This window comes from Diadema antillarum, unplaced genomic scaffold (genome assembly GCF_040938485.1).
Source record: "Diadema antillarum isolate AM-2024a unplaced genomic scaffold, OU_Dant_1.0 seq00001421_RagTag, whole genome shotgun sequence".
NCBI lineage: Eukaryota > Metazoa > Echinodermata > Echinoidea > Diadematoida > Diadematidae > Diadema > Diadema antillarum.
This window is the reverse complement of record NW_027272173.1, coordinates 110,097-123,923: the sequence shown is the minus strand read 5'-3', so window position 1 is coordinate 123,923 and position 13,827 is coordinate 110,097.

Sequence of the window (13,827 nt, the reverse complement as noted above, 5' to 3'; positions counted from 1 at the left end):
GTTCTTGTTCTTGTTTTTTTTTTTTGTTTTTTTTTTGGGGGGGGGAGGAGAGAGGGGGGTTCTGTCAACTTTAGTAGGTAAAGCTGCACTTACTGGAATGTAAATTTACCGCTGCAATGGTGTGTCCAATCATGTATGGCAGCTTACATGCTCAAAGTTATAAACACTTCTGCCAGAGTGCTGGTGTCAATCGCCATGGTTACAGACTTTGACCCTTCCGAGTCACATTGTGATGTTGCTACATGATTTTATCAATTCAAGCGCTTGATGAACCAAATACAAAACTGGCTCCATAGCAAGGAAAATTCATGAGGCATTCCATAGTACTCACTCACTTCCATGACAGTACCTAGTAAATCCCGGACACCTATTCTTTGGATGCACTGATCCATGGACACAAACATACACACACACACACACACACACACACACACCAGTCAGCGCACTGTTTGAGTGTCAGTCCTTCTCTGAGTTCTGACTGCCATCTGGCAGATAGTGTACACAAGTTCTTTACCAAGACATCAGCACAATTTCAAAAGATACAGCACTTTTGATACATTATATGCATGTGACAGGTCACATTTTACCTCTGTCACTGGTAACCTTGTAGAAATTATACTATCCCCGAGTACTAGTCAATTGTACACACTGTACATGTACTGTACATACACTGTAGTTGTATACATGTGCAAATGTACAGTGTACATGTATATCAATTTACACTGTGATCATCTTTTTTAAATCTTTTTATGACAATTATTGATCTTGAAGAGCTACATTGACACTGCACTTGTATCTATCCCATTAAAGAAACATACTAGGTAAATGCAATGCCTATATTGTAATATAGGGCAATGTTTGAAAGAATATAGACACAATGTACAATTGTACATACTGTACACATATCAAAATAATACATTTTGATCAAACATTTCAAAGTTTGGGTGATTCTATCTTGATTTTTTTCAGGATTTAGTGTTTTTCTACACTTCAGATTGAGATGTATTATTCATTGACTGGTGAGATTTGATATTAGAATCCTGCCTTTAATGTGATCATTTCCTATTGAAGATTATTCCATCAGGCAGGTTGCTTTGTTTACATTGGTTATCAGTTCTCCCAGCACTCACTATCTGTGTGTACAGCCTATCATGGCCTTCATCTCAGTAAATAGAGGTAAATTCAAAACTGGAATCAGACATGTCAGCTTTTCCTGTTCAAGATTACCCTGGCTGATGTTGCAAATTACATCTATATATATATATGTGAAAATGTTCAATTCATGAAATAGTTTCTCTCTGGTAGGTAGTGGAAAGTTAGAAATCTTTGTACAACACAATTCAAAGATCTAGTGCAGATTGGTTTGTTTTTTGTTTCATTTTTTTAATAACTCACAGGAGCTGCTGAGTTTTGGTATCATACAGTATGATTGATTAAAGCATTGGTAACATTCTACAATAGTCTAGTGCACTTGTAGATGACAAGTGAGGGAAGGTAGACTAAAAATATACAGGTCTCATAACATCAGTTATTCAACAACTTCAAAACTCTGGGCCCCGTTGCAAGAAAGTTGCAATCAATTACAAATAATTGCTAATTTTGAAACAACCATTCTGATTGGCTCAGGGTCTGCCCTATTAAGAAGACATGCATGCAACAATGATTTTGATTGGCCAGTGACAATCAGTTGCAAGTTGCGTTTAAATGCAAAGTTTCTAGCAACGGGGCCCTGGCCAAAAGAGAATTTACTATAATTTAAAATCAGAAATATTCACTGCATGAGATTTTCACAAGTTGGAGCCAATGGCCTTTTATGCAACAGAAATTTTCACGAATTGCCACTAGCATTCAATGCACACAACATGTAGTGCAGACAAAAACTTTCAAGTGCATTTTGATTTAACAAATCTTGGCTCCAGTTTGCATAATTCACAAAATTTCTGGTCTTACAGTATTAGTCTAAAATTCGAATTACGTTTGTACATGTATTTCACCAACAGTGTATAAGTAAGCCTGTAATTGAATGAGAATAGAGCATATTTTAGAATTTTGTTTTTGTCTCTTTTGTCTATGATTTTTATGTTGGGATATTATTAAAAGCCAAAGTCAGATGGACCATGCCCATAGACTCACAGCATAACTGAAAGCAGTACAAAACTATTGTCAAAGAAGAAACAACTGTTATCTACACAGTACATTGTAACATGTAACATGTAACATTACAACATCACTCACTCTCTGGCACATTGCTCGATTTCTGATAATATCGTATCTGTATACTGCTCCACAAACCTCAACTATGAATTGAAGAGCTTGACAGCAAACGTTGCTGATCACTATGTTTTGCATGCTTACAAATTTGGTGATCACTAATATGTATACGTCATTTATCTTGCTAATTTACATTGTGCCTTACGATTTAATACCGGTCAGATTCACACTCCTTCACATGCACACATACACTTGACAATTCATTCACTGTAATTCCCTCTCCCATACAAACGTAAACACACCTGTATGCATGCATGTGTACTGTACATTTAACACAATGTATGTAAAGCTCACAAATGTGGACTGCGATCCAGAAGAGGTTACATGAGGAAACGGAACAGTGTATCCTCCAAACTTTGCCACGGTAGGAAGAAACAGAAAAATACTTGACTAAAGATGCCCTCTCTCTCCAAAAGAGAAAATGTCATCTCTGGGACAAATTACAGAAAATCAAGAAGTAGCCATGATCATACAGACTGTATGACATACAGAGAAGTACAGTAAGCAATGATCATCATAAACGTAGTATGACATGCCAACTTCAGAAAGTCACCTCATCAGTAGTAATGGCTCTAATCTGAGAGGATTTTGGAGCTATGTTAATTAGAAGAGGAAATCTAGGACTGGCACATTGTATAGGGACTTAATCAATGGTGATGGTTCCCCTCTACAAACAGATGAGAAAAACATTAAACAGCTACTTTACAAAAGGATTCACATCTGTAAGAATCTAGTGGATCTGCCAGCATTGACTGGATTACATCTCCATGGTACCACAATCAGTAATGTGACAGTAAACTCTGTGGTTGTGGAAAAGAGGCTCCAGAACCTGAACGGAAATGAATCAGCTGGCCCTGACAACCTACTGTACATCCTACACTCTAAAAGAAGTATCCAATGAAATTTTAGCAGAACCTTTCTCAGTCTTGTTCAAAAATTCACTGGAGGAGGAAACAAATCCAGAGGATTTGAAGCTAGGAAATGTTACTCCAATCTACGAGAAAGGCAGCAGAAAAGCAGTCTGTAACTACACGCCAGTCACAATAACATCGATTGTTGGAAAGATGCTTGAAAGCATTGTCAGAGATGTCTTGATAAAGTATTAAATGTACTTTGATATGAATGATCCACTCACCGCCAACATGACTTCATGATTGGGAAATCATTCAATCAATCATAAACTTTTGCGGGCAATGGAAGAGTGAACCAGGATACCTGATGATAATCAACCTATTGACATTCTGTATCTGGACTTCTGAAAGGTTTTTGACGCCATTCCACATGAAATCTTGGATCTTGAATGTTGGACTGAAGCTGTCTTTTCTAAAGGAAAGAAACACAGAGTTATAAATGGAGTGACATCATCAAGGACTGAAGTGCAGAGTGGGATACCACAAGGGAGCATCCTTGGTCCCATCCTGATGAAGATCAACAAACTCCCAAAGGAAGTTACCTCGAGGATTCTACTCTTTGCAGACAACACCAAACTGTACAGAGCAGTGCACAGTGCGGACAAATCTTTGGCATGGCACTATATTCTGATCTGGAAAGTGTCGCCCAGTCGGCCAAGAAGTGGCAACTATCTTTCAACCAAACTCCAAAGTAAAATGCTCTGTTTTCATGTGGGAAGAAGCAACACAAAGAAGAATACCACTTGGAAGCAAACATACAGGTAAACTAAAGGAAGCCACCCTTGAAAGAGACCGGTAGACATCTAGCTTAATTCCACGAACATGTATTGGAGGTTGTAAACAAAGCTAAGCTAACCAACTCCATGGAATTATCAGATGTACAGCTGTACATGTAGTACCTTCAGTCGACTGAACAGTAAGACACTACCCTTACTGTTTACCACATTAGTACTACCGCACTTAGAGTAGAGAAGGTACACATCAGGAGAGCAATGAAATGGGGCTTAAAATAACATGGGTGAGCTACCTTATCACCTGTATTCACCTGTCTTGTCAGGCCTCTGGAAAGACACGATTTAGTCTTGTGATGCCCTCCCACTTTCAGCAAGCTTCAACTGTGTGTCAAACTTAAATACCTTGACTTCTTTATTGCAGTATTGACTGCTACTGTTTGAGAAAATTATTCTGCAGAGTATGTGAATCTGGCCCCATTTCATAAAAAGTTGATATGATAGCAACTCTTGCTGGAATGGCAATTGTCATAGTAATGACAAGAATCCAGCTTCCTGATTGGTTGTTGCTATGGGAAGTTGCCATTCCAGCAAGAGCTGCCATCTTAACATCTTTTATGAACTGGGGCCCTGCTGTACTTCTTTGACAAGAATGCATCAACTTCTGACTTGAATCTGTTATAAACTGTAGTTGCTTCCACAGCTGACTTTGGTAGCATATTCCAGCGAGCATATTATACAATAAAACTGAAAATTGTTGACCTATACTCTGACACTGTCTATAGCCATAGAGAAGGAGAGATGATGACATCACAATGTTCTTTTTTAAGATTAAAGATTGTCAAAGGAATAAAATAGCAAGACTGGATCCTATACCTAACCATTTCTTCACTCTGTCAAATAACACCCACACTTGTGCATCGTGGACACCTCCTTGCTTAACTCCGCGCGTTTTAACAAGCGCTCATTCTCTGGCGTGCGCACAAATAGGACAATGGCATGCGCAGGTAAAGAGAGCCATCGATAAGATAAAGTTAAACAGAAGCTTGATCATTTACCGGTTTTGACGTATAGTTGGTGCAGTAGGGGATTCGCAAAGCTATCTCAGATTGAGTCTTTTTGTTTGAAATTTTGTTTAAAAAATAAGATATCTGGCGTTCATAATTAAGAGGAACCCAAATTTCATTTTTTATGGGGAACTAGACGCTTCTAAATTAAGTTAAGCCCTTGCAATGCCATGTTATCATTATTACTATTATTATTATTATTATTATTGTTGTTGTTTTTGTTGTCACTATCTTCACAAGATATCTCTTGGAGATCAATATCACGTCAAGTTCCATCATGGAACCTTAGATTTCTAATACTTTTCTCAGGATTCGCGCCACCCCCAGCAATAAATATTTTTGAAACACCAAAAGGTACTGATAATGAATTCTTATTGGTGAAGATCGTGAAATCATATTAAAAAATTGTTTAATATTTTCAAAGATATTTTTGAAATGAATAGTGCTTAAAACAAACTGCCGATGGTGCCGGTAACCTTTCTGTTCATGCATGTGTTTGTGTTTTTATCTATGTGCATAATTATGCTACGCGTATGTACTTGCAATGTTACTCTTACCAAATTTTGTATTGTGGAATGAGTTTACATTTTGTCAAACTGCTATATCTTTTGCCTTTCTGTACATACATTGTTTTCTGTTTTTTGTATATCTTTTTTATTTTGAACTCGCATACCGCAATATTGAGCTAATGAATTATCTCACTATCTACCATAAATTAAAACGAAAGTTACAACGGAGTTAAAACACCTTCCACCCTGTTTTATCTCAGAAGCATAAATTTGCACGGGGCATGACTTACAACAGAAGATAAAACAGTTTTCAGAATACCGTGTAATCTCATGGGTGTTCAGGTTTGCGCCCACTGTTACGCGCGTGCGCATGCTTTAAGACAATGGTATGCGCAGGCAAAGAGTGCGCAAGATAAAACACAAGTTACAACAGAAGTTACAACAGAAATTACAACAGAGATAAAACGGTGTTCAGAATACTGATTTGTTGCAACAGACTTACAACAGAGATAAAACGGTCTCAGAATACCACCCCAAGTAAAATTAGTGCCTGATTAAAAGAGAACAGCCTTCCTCAAGAAGTAACGTTAGTGCTCAAGTTGATTCTATCTCTAGTTCCATCGACATGTTCTAAACTAAAGCAAGATTGGATGGGAGATTACTGTGGCCTGATCGATTTACATTAATACCCTTCCCTGATCAAAACATCCAATATAATCTCCCTCTTGCATGTCATCATTTAATAACATTTAATTAGACATCTTTGATCTAACGCTAGATTGATGTGTCTGTTGAATATCAAATTCTAAACATGGCTGAAGAAAAGACCATTGATCACACACATACAGTGTACTAGGACCCCTATACCTCTCCTTGTATTCAGATTATGATGACTAGCACCTAGGAGCGATCAACATTAGCAGTGTTGGGTATCTTTTTCCATCATCAGTCTCATTCATTGCAGATGAACAGTGCAGTGCAAGGTGCACTAAGCTAGGGTAGGTGCACACACACACAAATTACCAACACTGTACTGCACTGAACAGTGTTGACAGTTGTTCAGTCGTGGGCTGGGACATTCATTGCATAATTTAGGTCACAGTATGAGGCCAAATTTAACAGTCCTGAGCATCACAGATCAAGGTAGTCTCAGTGAAGAACATGGTATATGGGCTTCGAATAAACGTGTAAACCAGGCACGGAATATTAGTAGGATACCGGCAATTTACCTTGAAATGTGATATTTTCGATCGTCCCACTGAATCCCGAGAAGACCCGTTTGCAGCGCAGTCAGAGGGAGAGGCGCCGTTGATGGAGGAGGCAGAGCGCTGACCCTGCCTACTGTTCCCCGACGACCGACGCCTGCGGGAGTCGCTCATTTTCAAGCCAGAATGTCAGGTTTTAGTTGGAAATGTTGTCACCTCTACAGCAAAATAAGGTTGTTAAAGACAAAAGCTGCCGTGGGAGCGCTTTTTAGTCCTGGAAATGACGGCATCAAGATGTAGTTACAACGAATTCTACGATAAATCACCACTTTCTGTTTACATGGAAAGTGATGTGAATTCGTGAAATATTTCAAACTGAACAGAGAGGGCGCCAATTCTAAAATTTTCACAGAGCCTAGCGCCTTGGTTGAAGGTTCTGAATTTTCACAGATGAGAGAAGAGCCATTCAGTCTCAATTGGCTGGACCATGGGGGTGCTTAGATGTTTGTGACCAAACAGTGACCAAACACCATCGTCTTATCAATTATTGGCAATTATCGTTAAAGGAACTGTACAGTACTGGTTGAGGTGGGGATTCATGTTTTGAACATTCCTAAGTGAGATAATGAAAAGCCTCTTATGAAATATGAAAGAACATGTAATTTTAAGAAGAATTCAACGTTTATTTGATGAAAATTGGTTTTCAAATGGCTGAGATATCAAAAAAAAGTGCTAAAAGCTAAATCCTCACCTCGACCAGAACTGTACACACCCTTTAAGTACATGCTTATCACATTATCGTTTATTGCCAGACAAGACCAACGCTAAAAGTCAGAGTTTTGGTTCATGCTTACAATGTATGCAACCATCATTGTGATCAATAGTGAAAGTATTTTCGGAAAGAAGCCTTTTTTTTTCTTATCAACTGATTAAACCCGGAATAAGCACCAGAAATAGTTTTGCACCCCACTTTACGGAATTCCATGGATCCGCTACTATTATAGGTCTATCTATCTATCTATCTATCTATCTATTTATCTATCTATCTATCTATCTGAGAAATGATATCTATAAACATACATGTAATATATTATATCTATATTTATCTGTCTATCTATCTATCTATCTATCTATCTATCTATCTACTCTATCTATCTATCTATACTTATCTGTCTATCTATTTATCTATCTTTCTATCTATCTGAGAAATGATATCTATAAACATACATGTCATACAATATATCATGTAATCATGAAAAAATATTTCATTATACACATTCAATATGTGTGCATTTATGTAGGCCTTGATTATATGTGACATCGTTTACTAAGTAAGTTCTTTCGTTACTTTCGATTTGCATTTATTTTGATGATGTAAATCATAACAACTCCATTAATGTATCATACACACGGAAAAATTAAAGTGGCTTGAGAGTATGAAAAAAAAACTGTTTTCCGGAGTTTCAAAGAGTCCTCAGCACTTTCTACGAGAGAAAGTGATATGACAATGATTGGAGCACCAAATACATAACGGTATGTAGGCCTATCTGCACATTGAAGTTACGGAAACTTTAAAGTGCCATTCGACTTGGAGACTTGGCGAGATAATTTGTCTTGTCAAGTCAACATAATAGCTCTATCATGTCGACTTATCAACTTTATAAGTTGACATGGAGACAAAAATTATCATGTCAAGTCGACATCTAAAAAGTTACATGTCGTCATGGTGAGATAAGGTATCTTGCCAAGTCAACATCGAAAAAAGTTACATGTCGTCACAGTGACATAATGTATCTTGCCAAGTCGACATCTAAAAAGTTACATGTCATCATGGTGCATAAGGTATCTTGCCAAGTCGACATCTAAAAAGTTACATGTCATCATGGCGACATAAGTTATCTATCCATGCTGATATCTAAAAAGTTACATTTTTTAAATTAAGTTAAATTTTCTTGAAAGCTACATTTTTTCTACCCTATTAAGGACAAAGAGTGACAACTGTTCTAAATATACTTAGAGTTTAAGATGTGAAAATACATACTCTGGAAAATGAGAAATTTTGTGTGAAATGTAAATGGAGAACTACTCCTAAAAATTCTCTGATTTCATCAGCATTGCCATTTTGAAAACTGACAATGAAGTACTAGATAATGTTAATGATTGTAGTTTCCTTATTCACTCATGATTGGATCAATTTTTTTTTAATTCATCGTCGTCCATACAGTGTGTTCCTAAAAAGGAAAGGCAAGTTCAAAAGTCAACTGAACAATACATAGTTTTTTTTTTCTTGTAATTTGTATAATGGAATAAAAAGTAGCTCTCCAGCTTTAATTTGACACCTTGCTTGCGTCAACGTTGACATGAGTTAGAGAGTTAGGGTTCTTTGAAACTTGGAAAAAGTAGATGTTGTATCATTTTCCTTCAAAGAAACCTTACTCGATCTGTAACAAAACCCATGGCAATGTTGACGCAAGCAAGGTGTCAAATTTAACTTAATGAGCTACTTTTTAATCCAGCACACAAATTACAAAAAAAACAAACTATGCATTTGTGATATAATTTACCTTTGAGGTTTGGTTTCCCTTTTTTAGGAACACACTGTAGAAACACTGGACTGACTTGGGTGGAATTCCCCTTTTTATCGAGGACTGCCACATAGGCATGAATTGGGAGATCATTATGCATTAATGCACCCCTTTCAGACACAAACTAAGGGTCTAAGGTAGCTAATAATACAAACTGCGAACAGACTGTATTTTCTGCTTGCAAAATGGGCAATCTCTTCCTTCATTCTCTTCAAAGAATGTGCTGCATGGAAGGCAGAGTGTCTGCCCACATGAAATGAAAAAGCTGTCTTTCTTTCTATCACAGCATATCCCACACGCAATCCTTGTGATTCTTGCTTGATCAGGACCTATAAAAAGGGTGAGAGAAAATGAGGAGGAAGATGATCAAAATTAATACCATGGTGTATATTTTACCAAAAAATGAAATCAAAACCATCAAATATAACAAGTGAATGCGTGTGTGTGTTCGTCCATGCGTCCGTGCGTCTGTCCGTGTGTGCTCAAATGTTAGAAAATGCTACTTCTCCGTCATTTCATGGCCGATTTTGATTTTGATTGTTTTATCTGATAGAGCTTGGTGAGGGCTTCCAAACTTCTACACGAAATAGTGAAATTCATTAATTATGCAAATTCATGCAAATTTATTCAGTTTGGATAGATAACTTATGTCACCATGATGACATGTAACTTTTAAGATGTCGACTTGGCAAGATACGTTATATAGGCATGACGACATGTAACTTTTTCAGATGTCGACTTGGCGAGATACCTTATGCACCATGATGACATGTAACTTTTTAGATGTCTACTTGGCAAGATACATTATGTCACCATGATGACATGTAACTTTTTAGATGTCGACTTGGCAAGATACATTATCACACCATGACGACATGTAACTTTTTAGATGTCGACTTGGCAAGATACCTTATCTCACCAAGACGACATGTAACTTTTTAGATGTGACTTGGCAAGATATGTTATGTTGCCATGACGACATTTAAATTTTTAGAAATCGACTTGACATGATAATTTTTGTCTCCATGTCAACTTATAAAGTTGATAAGTCGACATGATAGAGCTATTATGTTGACTTGACAAGATAAATTATCTCGCCAAGTCTCCAAGTCGAATGGCACTTTAAAGCTTCCGTAGAAGTTTACCACAATTTAGATGTGCAAACACAAATATCAGTCCTTGAACCTTTATAGTGAAGTCTTGATGATCCCAATATTATGGGCAGCTCCTTAAAGGTACAGTTCAGCTTTGGAAGCAGAGCGGATTTTAAACATGTTCAAGATATCACATTTGATGCATATGCGTAGGTTTGTTGTACCATCCAAAAACATCCTACCATAAAAATTTTTTGCAACAAAGCCTAAAACATAAGGAGATATCAGTATTTTTCTCAATTAACTGTAGACGAATTAGTCTGGAAACATTTTTATTATAACTATTGTTCATATTTTGTATATACTTAACAATACTTAACATCAATTTTACTGATTCAATTTTTTACAGTGGTTTTTTTCTATCCCTAACTCATATTTTAAAACTATTTTAAAGCACTAATGCTGGGTTTTTGTTTCATCTGCAAATGGTAAATTATGCCTTTAAGGGAGCGCTCCCGGGATGTTGGAAATGACGTGTGAGTGAGAGGTGGCATGATGAAACAAAAACTGTACCTTTTATACTTTAGCTCTAATTATGATAGGAGTGCAATGTGCGCAGGTGCAAGCAAAAATATACAAACAGACAAACATGCCACTTGCTGAAAGCGTGTCCACCAATATAGTAACGCATCCATCGTGGATACACTGCGATAATTAGGCATAAGTGAAGAGAGGACCGCGGTGCCTTCTATCCCCCCCCCCCCAACACACACACACACACACACATGCACACACCAATAAATATATAAAAAAATAGGGGAGGGAAGAGATAAGATTAGCGATTAGCTAACATCCTAATTCTCGAAATTTGTTTGGTTGTTAATTTTTCCTGCATGGGGAGTGGGCTTGGCTGGAGGTTTCCCACTGGACCCCAATTAGATGCCGCCGAACAAATTCCGCCGCGAATGTTGCCTTTTTCGAAATGGTTCTGGGTAAAGAAATAATTTTGAACGAATTGCAAGCAGTGAAACATGCAAAAGAGATTTGTAATATGTTCAACTTTTTCATGCTTCCATGCGCGGAACAGGACTTTGTATTGCTGGATTTTCCTCGGTCGTAGGGACTGCATGCATGCATGCATGTTCAAGAAGTCTCCGATAAAGAGGTTTATTTGGCACGACGAAATCTGGCCCGAGAATTGTAAATAAATGGAAAAAAGTATTTGACTTTTCACCGCGCGATTCAGTTCTCTCTCCTTTGATTCCTTAGAACTTTAGTGGTGGCTGAATGAATTGAAATTTCTTGATCAAGTCACCGGGATCAGAATCCCGGATGCCGGAATTCAGAGTGGTCTCCAAGCCAGAAAAAGACCGCGAAAAGTGGGTTCAGAAATTTTAGCAGTCCCGAGTTAGGAGTTGTTTTCCAAGAGAGAAAACGAGCATACTATCGGTATGCGTGCAATGGGGAAGGGGATGGGACCTCATGCCTCAAGATCCTTCATTAAGTCCTTGATAGAGAAGAATGACTCCATCTGTGATAATTAATCAGAAAATAAGTACGGTTGTATATAATAGCATAGCTTTATTCTATCCTACGATAGGGAAAGCTTTAAAAAATGAAGAAAAAGAATAATTAGAGACAATAAGAAGAGAAGGAGGAGAAAAGCAGAGGACGAAGCACTCATCAAAATCGAACTTTGATGGATCAGATCAGTGCTGTATTTGGAAAACGGATACAGATTAATTTTTATGATAAGACAGGGGTGTATCCAGGAATTTTTCTGGGGGTCGTAATCAAAATTTTTGGACCTTTGCACCTTTGCATCTTTGCGAGGGAGCGGAGCGAGCGAGCCGGGGGGAGGGTGCAGTGGGAGGGGGGTGTCCCCCCTCCCACGGTATGGAGTTTTTGAATTTTATATCTTAAAATGGGGCCATTTTTGGTGCATACAAAAGTGACTTTTTCGGCATGGCAGTGCGGCTTAGAAATAAGGTACCAGTATGGCATATTAAAACTAAGTTACGAAATTTACGAGGTTTTGACAATTTGCTGGTACACCACCTGGGCCCCGTTGCTAGAAACTTTGCGTTTAAACGCAACTTGCAACTGATTGTCACTGGCCAATCAAAATCATTGTTGCATGCATGTCTTCTTAATAGGGCAGACCCTGAGCCAATCAGAATGGTTGTTTCAAAATTAGCAATTATTTGCAATTGATTGCAACTTTCTTGCAACGGGGCCCAGGTCACTTTTTGTTCCTGTTGTACAATGTATATATAGGGTAAAAAGCCCTCGAAAAACAAAAATGTCTTTTACAAAAAGTGGACCTTTTGAAAATTGGGGGGGGGGGGGGGGGTCGTACGACCTTGGGGGGGGGGGGGGGGGCGGTCGTACGACATCAAAATGTAGAGCATACATAGTACAACGATAGTACAAGGTAGGCCTATATGTGGCATATTGGAGGAGTGTACAGTGTACAACGTGTACCTCGATCCAACTGAGTGCTTCTTGAATCGGTACAATACAGGGGCGGATCTAGCTTTTTTCCAAGGAGGGGGTTTAAGGGTTGAGCTGGGTATTGCAAAGTGAGTGAGAGCAAAGCGAGTGGGGGGGGGGGGGAGGGTGTGGGAGGGGGGTATCCCCCCTCCCACAGTAGGGAGATTTTCAATTTTTAGGATTGCCAGCTTGCAATTTTAAGCATATTAATTACTTTGCATGCTCTATTTTCTCTCTCTCTCTCTCTTTTTTTTTGCCAAACATATATACAATGTATATATATATATATTTTTTTTTTTTGGGGGGGGGGGTTGGTGCAGCCCCACCCGCGCCCCAAGCGCAGTGGAACATGTCTGGTTTGGGGGGGGGGGGAGGGCAAAATTTCGACGGGGATGGGCACATTGACTTGATGGTTTGAGATCCTCGGCGAGGGAGCGAAGCGACCGAGCGGGGGGAGGGGGAGTACAAAAGTCGCGTTTATAGAGCATTTAAAAGCAAATTTCTAGGAAATTAAAAAGTGGATAGAATCATTTGCAAATGACTATGATTATACGGGGGTATAACATTATTTCATGAGACGGTGTGAGATCCGCGGCGAGAGCGAAGCGACAGAGCGGGGGAGGGTGTGGGAGGGGGATATACCTCTTCCCATGTCCCACGCATAGGGACTTTTTGTAAAAACAGAGTATAAAAGTCGCGTTTCTAGAGCATTTAAATCAAATTCCTAGGGAACTAAACACAGTAAAAAAAAATCCAAAGGACTATGATCATAAATTATGCAAACTATTCATTCTATTATAAGTATGGACAGAGCGAGCGAGCCACTCTCACTTTGCCATTCGTCTGAAATGTATTCATTAAAAGCTAAAACGTAATCGCATTGTTTGAGCAATGAAAATTATTCTTGTATTACAAGAAAGCATAGAAGAAAAGAAAAAAAGTAGGCTTTACTAAAGGTATG